The sequence below is a fragment of the Eublepharis macularius genome, chromosome 3 (assembly GCF_028583425.1).
Source record: "Eublepharis macularius isolate TG4126 chromosome 3, MPM_Emac_v1.0, whole genome shotgun sequence".
Taxonomy (NCBI): domain Eukaryota; kingdom Metazoa; phylum Chordata; class Lepidosauria; order Squamata; family Eublepharidae; genus Eublepharis; species Eublepharis macularius.
Genome location: NC_072792.1, coordinates 185,636,137 through 185,654,719, shown reverse-complemented (window position 1 = coordinate 185,654,719; position 18,583 = coordinate 185,636,137). Strand labels below are relative to the sequence as shown.

The following is an 18,583-nucleotide window of genomic DNA, read 5'->3' as shown; positions in this document are numbered from 1 at the left end:
ATTGCAAAGCCTCTCTTCACCCCACATGCTCTACCACTACAGCGAGGCCCAGACGCCAGCCCTCCCACCCCCCATGTCACCTTGCTGGAGATTCCTCAGTGAGGGTTGTGTCAGGTCCACACCTGGCAGAGCACAACCACATTTGTACAAGAGGAGGAAAAAAACACAGCCGACCCTGGAGGCTCAACATCCGAGCTCATGCTCAGTTAGTTAAACAGCAGGCAGGGGAGGTGTCGTCCCTCACAGCTGCCAAGGGCCGTGCTTCACTTTGTGGCTAGGGTTGCCAACTCTGGGTTGGGAAATTCCTGGAGATTTGGGGGCAGAGTCTCGGTAGGGCAGGGTTTGGGGAGGGGGGGACATCAGGATAGAGTCCACCCTCCAACGCAGCCATTTTCTCCAGGGGAACTGATCTCTGTAGCCTGGAGATCAGCTGTAATTCCTGGAGATCTCCAGGACCCACCATGAGGCTGGCAACTCTATTTGTGATGGAGATAGCTGGGCTTACTCTTCAGGATGGAAAGCACCGGACCACAACATCAGCTCGATAGCCAAAGGTCCCCAAAAGGAGCTCAAGGGCTGAGTGCCATTAAGAGTCACAGAGTGGGCCGTATCAGGCTCTCTACCTGTCTTCAAGGCAGGCCAGTGTGGGAAGAGCTGGCATCCAAGAGCCCCTGTAGACACGATGCCTCAGCACATGTTCGGCAAGTGTAAGGAGATGCAATGTTAGCTGGGAAGCATAGTTTAAAAAGACAGAGCTGGCAGAGATCGCTCCTCAGAGGGTTTGTTAATTTCATCTTCATCTCTCCAAAGGCTCTGTCAATTTCACTTCTCCAGTCTAAAACTGTGTGGGATGGCAACCAGAGGGCAGCCAGGAATGGAAATGGGCTGGAGCTGCCTTCCAGAGCCGGGCTTGGACCTGGAGAGGTTATAATGGGCTGAAGTTTCCTTTTTGGCATTTCACAGCCCCTTCACACAGCTTCAGTGTATAGCAAAGCCTTTGCCCTGCCACCAGCTCTGTCTTTTTAAACTACCCTTCCCAGCTAACACTGCATCTCCCAACTCATGTTTTTCATGTGTCAGGTGTCTCCCGTAGAGAGACTCCAACTTAGAGCCCTCAAAAGGGATCCGTGAACCAAATGTGGCCCAGTACATCTGGTTTACGGAACGAGTACTAAATCATTTTGCACGGGACATTTGACAAAGGGCATTATGTCACTCCAGAGGGAGTTAGCTCTATAACAAACTACAGTTTCTCTTCACCATTACAGCATTTCAAGCCCGATTAATTGTACTTAAACTTAGCCCCAATTTTTTTTTTGCCCCGCATTAAAAATAAAAAGGTATCACGTGTGAAAGGCTGAAGTGAACACAGAACTAAGCTGTGCGATAATAAACCAATTCAGGAGGGACTAAATTTCAAGGACAGTTGGCTTAAAACTAAACTGCTGATTAAGTGAAGTGTGAAATGAGTCAGAGTTCCACAGGAGACTGTCACCCATCAGGGTGACCTTTAAGTCCCTCTGGTTTCACCAGGACCTTGTCAATGATTCGCAAACGCCAAGGAAAAGATGGGGGTGGGAAATGCTGGGACAAAGGGAGTCTTCAACAAGCTTCATACGCTCTGGGAAAGTCATGTTCGGGCCACTGAAAAAAGATTACCTCAAAAGATAAATGGCCCATGATAAACAAATAGTTATGCAGGCCCCAGAAACCTAATTAAAGGATTCCATGTTTGGGCCATTAGCAGAGTCTATCATTTGGCATAGGAAGCGTGATTATAGGCGGCTGTGAGCTCGTTCTGCTGGTTGGTGTGTGCGCAGGAGAGAAAATAACAAATCATACACTTGCTTTATATTTAGAAAAGAAACAAAGAGTTCTTTATTGTAGGAACTCCATACTCTGATAGGAAAGGAGGAGAGACACAGCCTAACTACCTATCTAGTTTAAGGATGAACATGGATGGCAGGGCAAGGCCTGCATCCATGCTGTCAAGATGGAGGGAGGAGACAGAGAGAGGTGTTGCCTGGAACAATGCCAGGAAGAGAAGAAGTGAGAGGGAGGAAGTCAGGAGGAGGAAATCCTGATAACAGCAATCTGCATATCAAAGGGACAGTCAGAGCAGTAAACAGAGGGCCCTGACCTCTCTATCTTTCTAACTCTTTGGTTTGCCCCCCTCTGAAACCTGAGGAAAGGGACAGTGCTGAATCCTCCTCTTCCAACAGCCCATGGCACAAAGACTCTGCCTCGGAACCAACTAGAGGAGACGTGACTTTGGACTTAGCCCAGAGCGCTACCAGGGGCAAGACGTGAGAGCTTTGCTGCTATTCAAGGTTTATGGAAAGTTGCCCGGAATGCCCAGCACAGCCACGTTTGACTGCAGAAGAAGAAACTTGTAATAACATATGAGGCAACTGGACATAAGGAATTTGAAAAGGAGAGCAAAGAAGGCCAGGCCCTTTTCGATGGTATTTAAATCTACAACAGAGGGATCCCAAATAAAGTTTGTAGTATGAACCGGGAAAGATGCCACCAAATTTAAGAGGTTGCCAGTGTGACTCATAAGCAAAGTCAGGGAAAAAGAGACGGCAAGAACCCTTCCTTTTAAAAATGGAAAGCCTGCTCAAACGCCAAAAAGAAGGAGCGCAGGCACAAGCCAAAGAAATGCGAGTTGCCCAGAAGGCACACGAAATGAGAATTTGAGGACAGAGAAAGATAAGTAAGTAAATAAATAAATATTGCTAAAACAATTGCGAAGAGCATTGATTGGGTGCCAGCTCCAAGTTGGGAAATTCGTGGAGATTTGGGGCCAGGGGCTGGAGCTCAGCAGGTTGCAATGCCACAGAGCCCGTCCTCCAAAGCTGCCCTTTTCTCCAGGGGAAGCCATCTCTGTGGCCTGGAGATCAGCTGTAATTCCAGGGGATCTCCTGCCACCACCTGGAGGTTGGCAACCCTCGGGTACAAGCCCTCCTGAGGAAGAGTCAGCACGGCACTGAGGGAGCCCTGACCCATCAGCATATTGGATTTCTTCACATGTGATGAACAGCCTCGTTTGTAACAAAGGGCCCAAACAGACACAATGAGAGTCCCAGAGCTTTGCCACTCTGAAAAAACAGACTGCGTGCACGCACAGCCGTGATACGGATCAGGACCACACAGGATGGGGAGTTCGGTGTATGAGATTGGACTCGCATATGCTCCTCCGTGAGGTGGTGGAATGGGGCATCCCTCTGTGGCATGCAAGTCTTTAGGCAAAACTCCTTGCAAGCAGTGGCGTAGTGTGGCTTGGCACTGCCCAGGGCAACTCCCCCCTCCCAGAACCCCACATTCTCCAGGCTCCACCCCCAAAATCTCCAGGAATTTCCCAACCTGGAGCTGGCAACCCTACTTGTAGAGCAACTATTTTGGCTACTCTGTGAGACAGATGGATCCCTAGTCTGATTTTTTAGCATCTAGCCTAAGAGAATTCTGTAGCACTCCAAAGGCTTTCAGGAAAGCAGCTACAAAACCCTGTGTTTTCTTCCTTTGCCCTAGGATCTCCCCTTAGGCCAATCTCAACAGTACTGAGTCTGTCTCCCTTGGGTTTCTATTAGCAAAAACCACAACGCAGAAAAGCTTTTATTCTCGAATGATGGAGAAAGGGATCTTGCAACGCCTGGGAGCCATCTCAGTGCTGCAACTGCAACCACAGCAATGCAGAGCCGCATGTGATGCGCAGCACTTGAATCAACTTCCTCCAAATCCATGTCTGCTCCGAAGTCAGCTCCTCCCGTGCCCTGACTTCCCACCTGCCCCGCCCCAGTCTGCCTCTCTCACACACGCAGCATGTCATTGGGACAATCGCACACAGTCCCAACTTCAGCCACCAACACTCTAGAGAATGACTCACATCCGTGTCCAACGTGTACTACAAAGTTTTCACCTTTTGCCTGCCTTGTGACTTCCGTGGTTCCAAAAAAGCCTTGAGAGGCAGCAGTGAAAGATATGCACAAACGCTGGAAGCACTGACTTATTTAGTCAGAATAAAACTATTCAAGATTATGACCGTTCCGACAGGATGTTCACGTATCCCCAGAAAGCAAACACAGCCACAACACATCTACAGTTTCTGCAATCGCTGGTGCCGCACCCACATGTATTCATTTCAACTATTTATAAGCCTTCCTTTCTGCCAACAACTTGGGGACTTAAGGTAGGTAAAACGGCAAGTGAACACACGAAAACCATAAATCAAAGGCTTCCACCAAAAGCCAGGAAACAACATACAAAAGAACAATCACCATTTAAAGTTACACACTGTTACTCCTCAACAATGCCCCCGATGCCCTCGAACATACAGTGGGAAAGGAAAGATTCAGAGGATAAGACATAAGAGATCCGTTCACTGGAAAACCAAGTGATATCTACAGAAAACCATCAGTACCTGATTGTCCTGGGCATCAGAGAGGAAACAGAAAAACAGCAGCCTACTTACTCCAAATAAAAGTTTCTTCCGCACCTCCATCAACACCCAACACACAAATACTCAGAGCAAAGCAAAATACACAACTTAATGGTTGCTGGGGGGTTTCAGCTGCAGACACCAATTGTGGCATTAATGCCCAGGGCTGGGCAAATTAATGATAATAATAACATTCGATTTATAGACCGCCCTTCTGTTTCTCATACAGCTTTATCAGAGGGAATCTTCTAGAATCTGTTTAGTTCCGTTCCCAAATCTGGAAGATTCCTCATATATACGGGAACAGAACTAAACAGAATCAAGAAGATTCCCCATATATATGGTAACGGAACTAAACAGAATCGAGAAGATTCCCCATATATACCGGAAGAGAACTAAACAGAACCCGGAAGATTCCCCATATATACGGGAAGGGAACTAAGAATTGGGAAGATTCCCATGATAAAGCTGCACATGAAACACGTAGGAGTGTACAATTATTAAAGATTCCTCCCTTTGCACTAATTGATCTTTTTTCCTTCGTTTTCCTTGGTGCAGCCCCCCGTTCTTCACATTTCAGTCTCAGCCCGCTTTGGAGTGCTGGTGACTTGGATGCCCGTTCTTTCCATTTCCAGCACTGGGAACAGCTGGTGCCCAATTCAGAACCTTAAAACAGGAGTGGAGCTGAGACCCAGATGTGGCCCTCAAGTCAAAAAAATTTGCCCACCTCTGGCTTATTTTATCCCCACACGAACAGTTTATGAACTGCAATTATGACTTCTGCAGCACATGAGAGGCGAGTTACCATGGATGTTTGGACCACATGGCCTCCAAATAGGTTAAACATAGAACATGGCGGGGGTGGTGGGGCAGAGAATTTATGAAAGTTTGGCAGGTAGGTAGCTGCTCACAATGCAATGGTCAGCATACCACATTTGCATTCTGTGCTCTTTTTTAAAAGGCTGTGCCATGTAAAGGGGAGACCCCCCCCCAGAAGACTATTGTGAAGGGACCCTGGCCTGGCATTCACCCACTTCCTTGCAGGGCGGGAGGCATCGACAAACAGGTTTCATCTGCTGATATTAAGGATCAAAGAGCTAGAGAGAGGCTAGAAAAGGTCTTTGGAGAGGTCACACTGTACAGCTGCTTCAGAGAGGGAGAGGTATGTTTAGGTAAAGAACAAACCCACAGCTGTCAACCTTCAGGTAGGCCCTGGAGTACTTCTGGAATTATAACTGCTCTCCAGACTACACAGATAAGTTCTCCTGGAGGAAATAGATCCAGAGGAGTTAGCTGTGTTAGTCTGCAGTTGCAAAATAGTAAAGAGTCCAGTAGCACCTTTAAGACGAACCAACTTTATTGTAGCATTAGCTTTCGAGAACCACAGCTCTCTTCATCAGATGCACTGTCAGCTTTCAAGAACCACAGCTCTCTTCGTCAGATGCATCGTCAGCTTTCAAGAACCACAGCTTTGTCAGATGCATCAGCTTTCGAGAACCACAGCTCTCTTCGTCAGATGCATCGTCAGCTTTCGAGAACCACAGCTCTCTTCGTCAGATGCATCGTCAGCTTTCGAGAACCACAGCTCTCTTCATCAGGTGCATTGTCAGCTTTCGAGAGCCACAGCTCTCTTTGTCAGATGCATCATCAGCTTTCAAGAACCACAGCTCTCTTCGTCAGATGCATCTGATGCATCGTCAGCTTTCAAGAACCACAGCTCTCTTCGTCAGATGATGCATCTGACGAAGAGAGCTGTGGTTCTCGAAAGCTTATGCTACAATAAAGTTGGTTCGTCTTAAAGGTGCTACTGGACTCTTTACTATCCTGGAGGAAATGGCAGCTCCTAAGGGTAGACTGTATGGAATTATATCTTTGCTGAGCTCCTCCCACTCCCCAAATTCCACCATCCCCAAATCACCAGGAATCTGCCAAGCCTGACCTGGCAACCTTAATCCAGAACAAATGTGGTCACTGCCTTGGGTCCCTAGATGCAAAGGAGAGCTGCCGAGCTCCCAGATCTCTACGGGCTGTGAAGGAATTCTGTGGCAGGCACAGCTTAGCTGGGGTGGGGGAAACGATCCCGTTCCCTGCCAAAGCGCTCTCTCTCCTATCCAGCTATTACGGGTGCAGGAGCCTTGCCCTCCTCTGCACCGGCTCACTCCTTTGCGCCACACAAAAAGAGCGATCAGCCGGATGGAGGAGGAGGAGAAGCGATTGCTGTCTGGTGACTCAAGGCAATGACTTGGCCGCGGTGCTGCTCGGGACACGGGACAGCCCGGCCTCCTCCTCTCTGCCTTGGGGTGGGGCTCCTCGGCACCTATTTCTGCAAACAAGTCCCCAGTACCAAACCCTTGCAAAAGGCGTTCTTTCCCTGGACTAGGCAATAGATTTGGCAAGCGATTGAAGGGCGGCCTCAAAAACGTGTAAGGGAAGGAAGGGGCGTCCGAAGCAAAAAAATGAAAGGCTGCAGAGGCAGAGAGAGACAGGCTGGGGCTGATAACCGTTTTTTTGGTGTGGCAGGAGTGGGGGGGGGGGGTCACAGCAAGCTTCAGGTGTGGCTGAATTTGGTGGGGGGGGGTCTCATTCAAGCCCTGCTGTCGGACCATCTGGATCCAGAATCCCTCTCCTCCATGCCAGATGACACCCAGGCCTGCTCATTACCAATGGACAGAGCCTCTTGTAGGATTGCCCCTTCTAGCTTAGAATACTAGGGTTGGAAGGGACCTCCAGGGTCATCTAGTCCAACCCCCTGCACAAGGCAGGAAATTCACAACTACCCTCCACACACACACACCTACCCCAGTGACCCCTGCTCCATGCCCAGAAGAGGGCAAAAAACCTCCAGGATCCCTAGCTACACTGGCCTGGGGAAAATTGCTACCTGACCCAAAGGTGGCAATCGGCCTTATCCTGGGCATGCAAGAAGAGGCTGTGAGAATTAAGTGCTGATGTAAGCCTTCCTGCCCTCCCTCCCAGGATCTGCCCAGGTTCACAGAAATCACACCTAGAAATTCCAGGAGATTTGGGGTTGATGCCTGGAAGAGCAGAGTTGGGAGGGGGGCACTCAGCAGGGACGTCATGCCATACAGATCCACCTGGGAAGCTGCCATTTCCTCCAGGGGACCTGAAGTCTGGAGACCAGCTGTAATTCAGGGAGAATTCCAGACCCCACCTGGCGGTTGGCAGCCCTCACCGCTGCATGGTCCATGCAGTCCCCCCCCCCCCACCACCCCATGGCTCCCTGGAAACGATGAAGAAGCCCCCAGGGCTACCATCAAGTCCCGCATCGGGTAGAGGTTACAGTGTCAAAATGGGAGCTGGGAGACCCAGGTGCGATTCCCTGCCCTGCCATGGAAGATTGCTGGGTGACCTTAGGGCAGTCGCACACTCTCAGACTAACCCCAACCTCACAAGGTTGTTGTGTGGATAAAACGGAGGAATGATGTAAACCACTTTGAGTCTCCACTGGGCGTAAGAAGAAATATAAAAGGAGATAAGATAAATAAATAAATTGTGGAGAACTCTGAGCTGAGGGTTCCAAAATGCACACCAAGATATACTGTGGTGCCACATCAGTAAATTATTCAGCCAATATTGTCAATTGATTGGTAAACAGATTGCCTTCCGTTCGACCCCCAGGCAAAAACTGTCAAATGTCCCCGGAAGCCAAGAATGCCCCTGGGTAGGAGGTAGCTTTGTTTTTTTAATTTCATTATGGTGCCATTAATTAGTAAGGGCAGGAGAGAGGCCTCCAACAATCAGATTTCCTAGAAAAATGCATGCTTTTCATTGAATATATTATTTAAAAAAGACATATCGTCTCCAAATGTAATTTATCAATCCATCCCAAATTCATACTCACTTTAAATCCTAATATATAAAAGCGACGTTGCCAACGACTCACTTTTTATCCCAGCGCAGGTGCACTCCATGGGGTTAAGAAGTGAGTCGGCAACACAGCCTGCCTTCCCGCCACCTTGGCAGCCTCCTCAGGGCTTCCGGAGGCCCGGGAAGGTTGCTGTGGCAGCGGCAAGGCCTGGCACGACCCTCTAGAGACCCGGGAAGGTTCAGTGAGGCAATGGGAAGGCCCAGCACTGTGCTGGGGCCCTCCAGAGGAGGCCACCGCCACCACGACAAGGCCCGACGCTGCTCTCCAGAGTAGGGTTACCAGCTGCAAGTTGGGAAATTCCTGGAGATCTGGGAGGTGAAACCTGGAGAAACCTGGAGAAAGGGGGGTTTGTGGAGGGAAAGGACCTTGGCATGGCATAATTCCATAGAGTCCACCCCCCAAAGTAGCCATTTTCTCCAGGTGAACTGATCTCTCTGGCCTGGAGACCAGTTGTAATTCCGGGAGATCTCCAGCCACTACCTGGAGGCTGGCAACCCTACTCCAGAGGCCAGGGAAAGCCTGGCACAGCAGCGGGGGAAACCATTGTTTTCACAAACTTTGCAATGGTCAGGGGAAACCTATTCTTTCTAGGCTGCTTTTTCTAGATGCTTACAGTAAAAACGCCCAGTTCAACCATAATCATAAATGCAGTCAAATGAGAGATTCATACCCCAAATCTAAGCTAGCTGCCCAGTTCACAAAATGTCCCTCTGAAACAGAACAAGTCTTCCAATATGAACAACCCAACTAGTCCTTGTCAAAATATAAGAAGCCACATTCTGCACTAGCTGAAGTTTCTGGGTGGTCTTCAAAGGCAGCCCCATGCGGAGAGTGTTGTGACAATTTAGAGGTCACCAAGTCATGGATCAGTGTGGCCAGGACAGCAGTGGGCAGAAAAGAGGACAATGTGAGAACTAGATGAAGACACTCTTTGCAACCACTCCAACCTGTTGCCCCATCACCAAGGCTGGCACATGGAAGCAATGCCGTTGCACTGCATGACGCTCTAGGAATTTCCCCATTCTCCATGTTTTTTATCATAGACTTTTGGAGAAATCCTAGAGCACCACATGACACAGTGACATCACTTCTCATTATGTAGCCAGAAGTGATGTCACAGCATTGTGTAATGCCATTTCATCAGGTCTCTGCCCTGACTAGGAAGACCTATCCCCAAAGTTATAGACCATTATAAAGTTATATAAAGTTCATTACAAAGTTTGTTTCGTAATAGCTTTTCAGTCACCTGTTTTTTGAAATCAAACCTGTTGATGATTAAATTGCCTTTTTAAGTCAATGTTTTAAAATAGTTGACCATTAACGGACAATATTTGACCAAACATCTTTTCTTTTCTTTTTTTGAGACCGGTCAAAGGACAAACCCTAAGCCCAAACTAATACTAGCCCACCAGCAAGCCTGAACCAAACACTGCCGATATCTAGATCCATAAAGATACAAAATGGATTGCTGGGGGAGACGTGAGTCATGTGGCCAGACTTGACTGCTATCAAGCTGCAATGGACTTGCACATCCCACAGAGAGCTTCCCAAGCAGCTGGCAATAAGGAACCAAAACAGTACAGGGCAGGGTTGGCGTAGGGTTGCCACTTCTGCTTTGGAAATTCCTGGCACTTTGGGGTCAGTGTCCCGGAAGGTGAAGGAACTCGGCAGGGATTTGATGCCGTACAGTCCACCTCCTCCAAGGAACCTGATCTCTGTTTTCTGGAGAGCACTTGCGATTCCCAGAAAACTCCAGACCCCCCACCTGGAGGTTGGTAACCCTAGGGGATTGTTTCCATACGTGTTGAGTAGGCAGAGATATAAGACCCTTGTTTGCATAAAACAAGCTGAGGTGCATTTGACCGGAAACCCTTTCCCCTAATTCCCAATGTGCAGGGATGTGTGACACGGTTGCTCAGCAAAAATACAGAGCACGCTCAGAAGTGTTTCAACAGGGGGAGGCAAGAGTAATATGAAAACAAAATTATTTAACTCCTAGACGCTCTCTTTCTGTGCTTCTCTAGGAGCCACTTCCTCTATCTGGTCCTTCGCTCTTTACCTTCCCCTGCATGTGTCCCTAAGTTCCCGTCTACTTTCCCAACTCGGTTTCACCTGCTTTGACACAAGAGGCACCCTCTGCCACATACACCAGGGCTGTGGCCAGTTTCAGAGCAAGGACAAGCCTCCATGCTAAGAATAGCCATGGCTTATTTGCCTGTGTGGATTTGCCTAAATGTTAAGTACACACAGAGAGACAAACAAATGCTGTGTTTTTATTTTTAAAAGCAGGGCTGATTAACCACCACTCAATGCTAGAGCCAACTCCACCACGTTCTGTGGTCCCATTCTGATTCAGCCAGTATCACCGTAGGGCTGCACGCCTGAGATCTGTGGCTGGACACAAAACGATCTCTTCTTTGGCCATCTCTCGGTTCAGAGGCCAGAACAAAGCACACGGTCAACTGCCTTTCTAATGTCCACACATGGCCCCAGCAAGAGTGGGCAAGGGACGGGAAAAGGCCGGAGGGGATGTATCACAATTCAGCCTCCACGTGTTGCATCAAAACTCACCGAGCCTCTTGGGGCACCTTAAAGGTTAGCAGGTATCTGACAGCAAGAGGTCTTGTCGGGGATGGTTGTTTCAGGGAAGGGAGCGTCTGTTCACATACATGATGCATAAATAACTTCATCATCTTCACCTTATCCCTCTCGTCAAGTTCATGCACTCCTGTCGGCGTGAGTGGTTTTGCAGGTCACACAGGAGTCCCAACTGACGGGGCACACATAGAATCACAGGGTTGGAAAGGACCTCCGGGGTCATCTAGTCCAACCCCCTGCACAAAGCAGGAAATTCACAACTGCCTCCCCTTCCCCCACACAAACCCAGGGACCCCCCTGCTCCATGCCCAGAACATGGCAAAGCACTTTCAGGAGCCCTAGCCGAACTGGCCTGGGGGAAATTGCCACCTGACCCCAAGGTGGCGATCGGCCTTACCCTGGGCATGTAAGAAGGGGCCGCGAGAAGTAAGCGCTGATGCAACCCTTCCTGCCCCCTCCCGCTCACGATCTGCCCAGGTTCACGGAATCAGCATTGCTGTCAACCTCCAAAGAAGGAGAGCCCACCACCTCCCGAGGAAGCCTGTTCCACTGAGGGACCACTCTGACTGTCTGGAAGTTCTTCTAATGTTTAATCAAAAACTCTTTTGCTTTAATTTCAAGCCCTTGGTTCTGGTCCAACCTTCTGGGGCAGCGGAAAACAGCTCCACGCCATCCTCTATATGGCAGCCCTTCAAGAACTTGACGAGGGTTATCCTATCCCCTCTCAGTCATCTCCTCTCCAGGCTAAATATGCCCAGCTCCTTCAACCTTTCCTCATAGGACTTGGTCTCCAGATCCCACACAGTCTTCTTTGCCCTCCTCTGGACTCGCTCCAGCTTGTCTATATCCTTCTTAAATTGTGGTGCCCCAAACTGAACACAATACTCTAGGTGAGGTCTAACCAGAGCAGAGTAGAGCGATACCATCACTTCGCGTGATAATAATACTTCGTAAACCGCTCTGAGTGGGCATTAAGTTGTCCTGAAGGGCGGTATATAAATTGAATGTTATTATTGTTATTATTATTATTCTTTGCATTTGAAGACAGCCCCCTTTAAAAAGGGGGGTGGGGACAATATTCCAACTGCTCCCTCCCCCTCACAAAGGGTGTGAAAAGAAGAGGGAGTGGAGCATTCCAGCAAGCAGGGATTCAGTGCCCAGACACTGGGAACCCCAGCCCCTAGTCTTGCTTGTTACTATACTCACTGCACAACGCTGCCTTTTCGTTAAAACCACCTCTATCCACCCCAGGGTGCTTCTCCCTCTTGGGCCCTGTGTCCTCTCTTGGGGGCTGAAACAGGAAACTCCAAAAGGAACCGAAAGCCCACCTTGTCCGCTTCAAGCCTCAGGCAAGATGCCCCAGAAGACACTCTTGAACAATGTCAACAGCTCAGTCCCATCCAGGTGCCCAGAACAGCTTCAGCAGCCGAAATTCTGCGCCTTGTACAAGGTCCCAGGGCACCGGCACGAAGACAAGCGCTTGACAGTTCTCTGTGGATCTTCCCACACAATCCTGCCCAGCACAAGGATGGCCCGGGGAAGGAATCCAAGTTGCCGCCCATCCATGTGGCAGGAAGAAGTGACAACAACACACCCCCAACAAAAACACAAAACAGTCATTTCCCCAAGAGTCACCTACCGCCATCACAGATATCAGCATTAACCCACTTTCCTCTTTTGTTCCCAAAAGGACATTCCTGCCAGAATTCAAATCTACACTGCCCCACCTGTATCCTGACTTGCACCTGACACTCTAGAGGGGAGACACACACACCCCAGTGCCACAGGGGGGTGAGTGAATCCTGAGCAGATTTCCAAAAAAGAATCTCAGTAAGGCCTGTGAGATTTCTCAAAAGAGCACCAGAACAGAAAATCACAAGGTGAAATCTCCATGGGGTCGCCATAAGTCGGCTGCGACTTGATAGCACTTTCCACCCTCATCTTTGGAAATGTCTCCAAAGCAAGAAGCTCAAAGGCGCTGCCCCAAACCAGCGATTCCCTTGCCTCTTGCCCATTCCCAGAACTTCAATCAGCCACCAGGAAGAGCCTACATGGAGAAAAGGCCCTCCACAACCAGCTCTCCTCTGCCTTCAGCCCTCTCCAAAAGAGAACCAAACCTCTTAGGAGGGGGAGACCAGGACCGCGGAAGACAGCCCACTCACCGTTCAGCTTCACCTCCTGCCCTGGCAGCAACTCCACAAAACGGGCCGATCCATGTCCTCTCGTCACAAGAATTCAGAGCCTTGCAGCTGGGGAGTTTCAGCTTACAGGACCTTTCCGACTGTTGAAACCACAGATGAGGAACTTGAGAGAATATTAAAAAAAAAACATGCAGAGAATGTTTTGCAACTTGATCTTCAGCAGGAAGATCAGAACGGCAGCAGGCATCTGTTACAGCCTGCTTTTGAAGATTTGTCACCAAAAAAAACCCCGTCCCGACCAGGAAGGAAAGAGTTAAGCAAGTGGAAAGTGCAGTACCAGCGGTCTCTACCACGAGGCTGCCCATGAACAGTAACTCAAACAAGTGCCCTTCAGCCACTGCTAATGAACTGGGGGCATAGTCCACCGGGAAGATCTCCTGCAAAGACCTTCCATGAACCCCAAGCATCCATCTTGCAAAGACCTCTCATGGACCTCAAGCACCCATCCAGGGGGGAAGATCTCCTGCAAAGACTTTCCATGAACCTCAAGCACCCATCCAGGGGGGAAGATCTCCTGCAAAGACCTTCCATGAACCTCAAGCACCCATCCAGGGGGGAATATCTCCTGCAAAGACCTTCCATGAACCCCAAGCATCCATCCTGCAAAGATCTCTCATGGACCTCAAGCACCCATCCAGGGGGGAAGATCTCCTGCAAAGACTTCCCATGAACCTCAAGCACCCATCCAGGGGGGAAGATCTGCAAAGCCTTTCCATGAACCTCAAGCATCCATCTTGCAAAGACCTCTCGTGGACCTCAAGCACCCATCCAGGGGGGAAGATCTCCTGCAAAGACTTTCCATGAACCTCAAGCACCCATCCAGGGGGGAAGATATCCTGCAAAGACCTTCCATGAACCTCAAGCACCCATCCAGGGGGGAAGATCTCCTGCAAAGACCTTCCATGAACCCCAAGCATCCATCCAGGGGGGGAGATCTCCTGCAAAGACCTTCCATGAACCTCAAGCACCCATCCAGGGGGGAAGATCTCCTGCAAAGACCTTCCATGAACCTCAAGCACCCATCCAGGGGGGGAGATCTCCTGCAAAGACCTTCCATGAACCCCAAGCATCCATCCAGGGGGGGAGATCTCCTGCAAAGACCTTCCATGAACCTCAAGCACCCATCCAGGGGGGGAGATCTCCTGCAAAGACCTTCCATGGACCTCAAGCACCCATCCAGGGGGGAGGATCTCCTGCAAAGACTTTCCATGAACCTCAAGCATCCATCTTGCAAAGACCTCTCATGGACCTCAAGCACCCATCCAGGGGGGAAGATCTCCTGCAAAGACTTCCCATGAACCTCAAGCACCCATCCAGGGGGGAAGATCTGCAAAGCCTTTCCATGAACCTCAAGCATCCATCTTGCAAAGACCTCTCATGGACCTCAAGCACCCATCCAGGGGGGAAGATCTCCTGCAAAGACTTCCCATGAACCTCAAGCACCCATCCAGGGGGGAAGATCTGCAAAGCCTTTCCATGAACCTCAAGCATCCATCTTGCAAAGACCTCTCATGGACCTCAAGCACCCATCCAGGGGGGAAGATCTCCTGCAAAGACTTCCCATGAACCTCAAGCACCCATCCAGGGGGGAAGATCTCCTGCAAAGACCTTCCATGAACCTCAAGCACCCATCCAGGGGGGAAGATCTCCTGCAAAGACCTTCCATGAACCTCAAGCACCCATCCAGGGGGGAAGATCTCCTGCAAAGACCTTCCATGAACCTCAAGCACCCATCCAGGGGGGAAGATCTCCTGCAAAGACCTTCCATGAACCCCAAGCATCCATCCAGGGGGGGAGATCTCCTGCAAAGACCTTCCATGAACCTCAAGCACCCATCCAGGGGGGGAGATCTCCTGCAAAGACCTTCCATGGACCTCAAGCACCCATCCAGGGGGGAGGATCTCCTGCAAAGACTTTCCATGAACCTCAAGCATCCATCTTGCAAAGACCTCTCATGGACCTCAAGCACCCATCCAGGGGGGAAGATCTCCTGCAAAGACTTCCCATGAACCTCAAGCACCCATCCAGGGGGGAAGATCTGCAAAGCCTTTCCATGAACCTCAAGCATCCATCTTGCAAAGACCTCTCATGGACCTCAAGCACCCATCCAGGGGGGAAGATCTCCTGCAAAGACTTCCCATGAACCTCAAGCACCCATCCAGGGGGGAAGATCTGCAAAGCCTTTCCATGAACCTCAAGCATCCATCTTGCAAAGACCTCTCATGGACCTCAAGCACCCATCCAGGGGGGAAGATCTCCTGCAAAGACTTCCCATGAACCTCAAGCACCCATCCAGGGGGGAAGATCTCCTGCAAAGACCTTCCATGAACCTCAAGCACCCATCCAGGGGGGAAGATCTCCTGCAAAGACCTTCCATGAACCCCAAGCATCCATCTTGCAAAGACCTCTCATGGACCTCAAGCACCCATCCAGGGGGGGGGGGGAGATCTCCTGCAAAGACCTTCCATGAACCTCAAGCACCCATCCAGGGGGGGAGATCTCCTGCAAAGACCTTCCATGGACCTCAAGCACCCATCCAGGGGGGAAGATCTCCTGCAAAGACTTTCCATGAACCTCAAGCATCCATCTTGCAAAGACCTCTCATGGACCTCAAGCACCCATCCAGGGGGGAAGATCTCCTGCAAAGACCTTCCATGAACCTCAAGCACCCATCCAGGGGGGAAGATATCCTGCAAAGACCTTCCATGAACCTCAAGCACCCATCCAGGGGGGAAGATCTCCTGCAAAGACCTTCCATGAACCTCAAGCACCCATCCAGGGGGGGAGATCTCCTGCAAAGACCTTCCATGGACCCCAAGCACCCACCCAGGGGGGAGGCTGCCCGCTCCTCTTGCCTTTCCTGCTCTCAGCTGGCCCCCGCAGAAGGCAGGCATTCTGCCACATCTCAGTATTGGGTGCAAGCAGATCCTCAAGCCCTCCTGATGCAGAGATGCAACGGGATCACCCACCCTTAGAAGAGGCTGTCTGTCACAACCCTGGATGAGTCACTGACCTCAGGCTTTGGTCCGCCCCGTCAGGAAGCACGGTCAGACTACAGGAGACAGGAAATTCTTACTCTTTGGTGCTCTAAAAAGTAAAGGAGGGAGAGCTCCCCATTTTAGAAGTTTATTGCTGTTCTCTGGGAAATCCTGATTTAGCCATTAATCTACAGGATATAAATACAGCCCAAACGTGACGAAGATAGAACTTCATCAACATCTATTTATATCGTGCCCACACAGAAATATCACAGTTGAACCGAAGCTGGAAAAGAACCACATCTTATGCAATGATTTGTCCCCTTCCTCATTTCCTACCACTGCCTAAAAGGAGAAGACTTCTGCTAGACTGACGCGTCATCACAGACAGTAGCCGTCGGAAGGCTGGGTCCCTGCAACTCTCTCTCAGACTGCATTTCTTCAAAACATCCATCTTCAGCCGTACCACTGGAAAGGGGTCTTGGGGTGCATCTATTCCACACACAGACACCCTGTGCGCACAGTGTGGGAAATCCACTGCTACAGAATCCCAACAGACAACTGCGAAGTCCTCCAGTGCCTTGCACTGTAGAGTCTGAGGAGGCTGGGGAAGCTTTTCTAGGCCAGCAAGAGAGGTTCACGGCACAAGCACTCATGGATCAAACCGGGAAGCACAATGGGCAGGCCGAAAGTGAGAAGTGCAACATATCTAACTCACAAGGTCATTAGCACCTGTAAGACTAACAAAATTAGTGGTGGTGGGGTATGATCTTACCCTAACCACTAATTTTGTTAGTCTTATAGGTGCTACTGGACTCTCGCTCTTTTCCACTGCTATAGACAGACTAACACGGCTGCGCATCTTGATCTATCTCACATGGTCATTGTAAGGGTTAAATGGGGAAGAGAGAGCTATGTACAGAGCTTGGAGCGCTTCGAAGGAAGAGCAGGATAAAAATATACAACACAGGCAGACAGATCGACCCCCTCCCATCTTAAGCTTTGAAAGCTGGACTGCTCGTGCCATGCTCAAAAATGCCCCACATACTACCGAGGACTGCAGTTTGCAGTTGCTCATAACATCTCTGGTCCTGTGAATCACTTCCTATGTTCACTTACTCAGGAGGAAGTACTTCCACTGTGGGCCTCCTCGTGTTAGTCTGTTACAGCAAGAATCACATAACTCCACACTGCTGAATTGCAACCGATAACGAAGCTCAAGACAATGCATCCACCTGGACTGAATCAAGACATAGACTTCCTTTCTCATTTTCCAGTGCTGATTCCTCCACACCCACCACCCCTCTGCATACCCCACCCTATCCACTCACACCTGCTATTGTCATTCACCAGCTATTATCATTCGGCTTCTGCAATCATTCCACTCTCCAAGATATAAGGACAGACGGACTCTCATTCGAGCTGTATCTGAAGAAGTGTGCTGTGGCTCACAAAAGCTCAGACCCTACCACAAATTTTGTGAGTCTTATTGGTGCTACTGGACTCTTGCTCTTTTCTATAACTCCACCATGACACAGAAGCCGGGGGAGAGAACAAACTCCCTTCTCAGCCCACTGGTCTCTTGATAGATTTATCAGCTTCTGTACGAGCTGCAGGCTGGCCACAGCTCTGCCCTGAAACCGAAAGGAAGACACGCTTCGCAGGCAGCATCCCCTGCTGCAGAGGGGGTGGCTTCTATACAGTCTCCAAGGAAGAGACGGGCATATTTATTTGTTGGGAATGGGAATAACGGGCATCCAACTTGGAGCCCTCCAAAGCGGGCTGGAGCCCAGGTGTGGGTGGCCCTCTCTCCCATCTTGTGGGTCTTAATAGCATTCTGGTCCCGCTTCAGGGGCATCCGCCTACTGCAGAGCTTTGAACAAACAGGGCCAGATGAAAAGAGCAGAAATCCCAATCCCCACGCCAGGTCTTAAGGATGCTGAAGCTGGGGCCCAATCCAAGGTTTTCGTGGCAGGCACAGGAATTCCAGGAGCTGCTCTTTATTTTACAAAGCCCATACTCTGCCTTTCTGCCTTCCTAAGGGCCACCAAGGCAGCTAAGAAACAAATATCATAAAATCAAAAAGAGTCCAGTAGCACCTTTAAGACTAACCAATTTTATTGTAGCATAAGCTTTTGAGAATCACAGTTCTCTTCGTCAGATCAAGTCCTCTTCGTCAGATGCATGGTACCATGCATCTGACGAAGAGAACTTGATTCTCGAAAGCTTATGCTACAATAAAATTGGTTAGTCTTAAAGGTGCTACTGGACTCTTTGATTTTGCTACTACAGACTAACACGGCTAACTCCTCTGGATCTTTGACCATGGAAAATATCATAAAATCATATCTTAAAAACCATTAAAACCAACCAAAAACACATCATTAAAATAATTAAAACCAGAGCTAAAATACACATTAAAATGTAAAAAAGAACAATTACAACATTGGGCAGGAAGGAGGGAGGACTGAGGGAATGC

General features: G+C 49.6%; 1 protein-coding gene across 5 annotated transcripts in view; it reads right to left on the bottom strand.

Annotated features, from left to right (window-relative positions):
* Positions 1-18,583, bottom strand: part of ARAP1 (ArfGAP with RhoGAP domain, ankyrin repeat and PH domain 1) — a 196,633-nt gene that overhangs the window by 154,990 nt on the left and 23,060 nt on the right. For 3 of the 5 annotated variants that reach the window (XM_054973344.1, XM_054973347.1, XM_054973348.1), the window contains exon 1: positions 13,088-13,176. The exons of the other annotated variants lie outside the window; for them this stretch is intronic. The gene's annotated coding sequence lies outside the window, so the exon portion shown is untranslated. Of the gene's footprint in view, positions 1-13,087; positions 13,177-18,583 lie in introns of those variants that run through there. 5 annotated transcript variants of the gene reach the window in all.